We start from the raw sequence: 2,970 nt of genomic DNA, 5'->3' as shown, positions 1-2,970 counted from the left end.
GCCTAACCTATCTTATTTGTTCTCTGCAGGAACAATTGGCGCCCACCGTGGGGAACGAGACGAACACCTTTAGTACCCGTTTTTTCTCTGAAGATGGTTTCTACCCGCAGCAGAGCTAGAGCGAACAAGCAAGTGGACGCTGGTCCCTCTGGACCTCCCAACATCACCCCTGACTTGGCCGCCATCCTAGACGGTCGGGCAAAGATGCAACAAGAACTCGCAGACCTGAAGAAGCGCAGTGCTGAAGAAATGGAGGCGCTAAGACAAGAGAACTCTCGCCTCAGGCGAAAGATCGAGGCGGATCCCAACCTGAAGGGAAAAGCCAAAGAAACCTCTGAAGCTGTAAAGTCTCCGGCTTTCCAGCCCACAGAGGAAGAAAGTGAATACAATCCCACCCCCCACACCTTCACCACCACCCAACAGACACCTGTTACTTCTACACATCCCCATCACTTTCCATCCAGTCAACCGGGGCTCACCGCACCCCCAACTCCCGCCCCCACCATCCGCACCACCCACGCCCCCTACAACATACCCACCGCCCTCCATACCACACATATCCCACCCTACAACCCACAATATCTTCCCACAACCTACATTCCTCCTCACAACATCACCTCCACCTTTCCTGCTATGATCAACCACCCACCCCCACCCCACATGCCCCACCCCCACCAGCCCAGATGCCGCCACCTATTCACGGATTTTATCGCCAACACCCCTTTCCCAGCCCAGTGGGAACCATTCAACCTGGATCGCTATACCGGCGAAACCGACCCGGATGAACACCTGAAAGTCTACATCACCCATGTCGCCCTGTACACATCCCAAGACGCAGTATTTTGCACAGCTTTCCCCACCACCCAGAAAGGCCCTGCCCTAGAATGGTTCACCACTCTCCCGCCCTACTCAATTGATAGTTTCGACACCCTTTCCCACATGTTTTCCACCCATTTCGCTGGAAGCCACCCACATCAAACCACCACCATATCCCTACTGGGTATCAGACAGGAACCCAATGAACCACTCAGAACGTTCATCGATCGCTTCAGTAAAGCCGCCCTTCGTACACCACACCTCAACCAGGAGATGATACTCCAATGTATGACTCTTACCCTACAACCCGGCCCCTTCGCCAACAACGTCTACCTCCACCCACCCACCTCCATGTACGAACTCAAGCTAAGTGCAGCCGACTACGTCCGCATGGAGGAAATGCAAACCCTTCACACCAAATTCTGCAACGACTACGCTGCCAACACCTCCAACAACACCTCCAACCCCACCCCACAACCTCATCCACGCCCTAATACCCGCCCACGCGAACCCCGCCAACCTCGCTTCACCAGATATGCCCCCCTCACAGTAGCCCGCTTCCGCATCCTAGACGAAGCCCTCCAAGTCGATTTAATCCCTCCACCACGCAAGACGACCACACCTCCCAACGCCGACATGACCAAGTATTGCCGCTACCACCGCAACCATGGTCACACTACGGAGGAGTGCAAAGCACTCCAGGATAAAATAGAAGAACTGGACCGTGCTGGCCACTTTCGTCGCTTCATCCGAAGGGATGACCATTCCTCCTCCTCCTGATCCCGCCACTCCCCACGACCCGACCACAGACGTCAACCAAATGACTCTTATCACAATAGCCACCCCATCCAACCCAACAGTCAACAACCAGAGCTCGCCCGCACCGACATCACCCCTGCCGACCCCCCTTACGAGGCACTATTAATACCATCTCTGGTGGCTTCGCAAGTGGAGGCTCCACCTTGTCCGCCAGAAAGAGACACCTCCGCTATATACAATCCATCAACCATATCACCCATTCCCACCACAGACGCCGCATGCCCCCCATCGTATTCACCGATGACGACTTCCACGGCCTCGACCACCAACAAGATGACCCCATGGTCATCACCATCGAAATTGAAAATTATGCTGTTAAGAAAGTCCTTATCGATCAAGGCAGCTCAGTTGACATCCTCTACTGGGCCACCTACCAAAAATTACAACTTCCTGACACCGCCATGATACCATATGATGAGCCCATATACGGTTTTTCCGGCGAACGAGTATCCACCCGGGGCTACATAGACCTCCACACCGTCTTTCGGGACGGAGCCCAACCAAAACCATCCCAATCCGCTTCCTTATTGTCGATGCGCCAACATCTTACAACATACTTCTGGGTCGTCCTTCCCTCAATACACTTGGCACAGTCGTCTCTACCCCTAACCTGGCCATGAAGTTCCCTGCCCCATCCGGCGACATCCTAACCATAAACTGTGACCAGCGCTTGGAACGCGAGTGCTACATGGCGAGCTTAAGACCACAACTCTCAATCCAACAAACCAACCACATCGAAAGACCCCCTGATCACAGCATAGCCCTATCCGGCGAAGACCTCGACCCCAGAATAGGCCAGGATGTCCGCCTCGAACCAGTCGAGGACACCATTCCTCTGGAGCTCCCCAATGGCCACTCCACTAACTTAGGCACCGATTTAAATTCTGACGAGCGTGCCACAATCACACCCACCCTCATCAACAACACAGATCTTTTCGCCTGGTCAGCCGCCGACCTCCCTGGAGTAGACCCCCAGGTGGCATCACACAAGCTGTCCATATATAAAGAAGCCTGCTACGTATCCTAGAAAAAGCGCAAGCTTGGGGAGGAACGCCGACAAGCGGCCAAGGTGGAGGCCGACAAGTTATTGAGCGCAGGATTTATAGAAGAAGCTCAGTACACCACTTGGCTTTCTAACATTGTCTTGGTGAAGAAAGCCAATGGAAAATAGCGGATGTGCGTAGACTACACGGATCTGAATAAGGCTTCCCCTCGCTACGCCTATCCCCTACCCAACATCGATCGACTCGTAGACGGCGCGGCAGGAAACAAGGTGCTTAGCTTTTTGGATGCATATTCAGGTTATAACCAAATTCCCATAGCCACAGCAGATAT

Source organism: Vigna unguiculata, chromosome 4 (genome assembly GCF_004118075.2).
Source record: "Vigna unguiculata cultivar IT97K-499-35 chromosome 4, ASM411807v1, whole genome shotgun sequence".
Classification (NCBI taxonomy): Eukaryota; Viridiplantae; Streptophyta; class Magnoliopsida; order Fabales; family Fabaceae; genus Vigna; species Vigna unguiculata.
The sequence above is the reverse complement of the archived record's forward strand: the minus strand, read 5'-3'. Positions refer to the sequence as shown.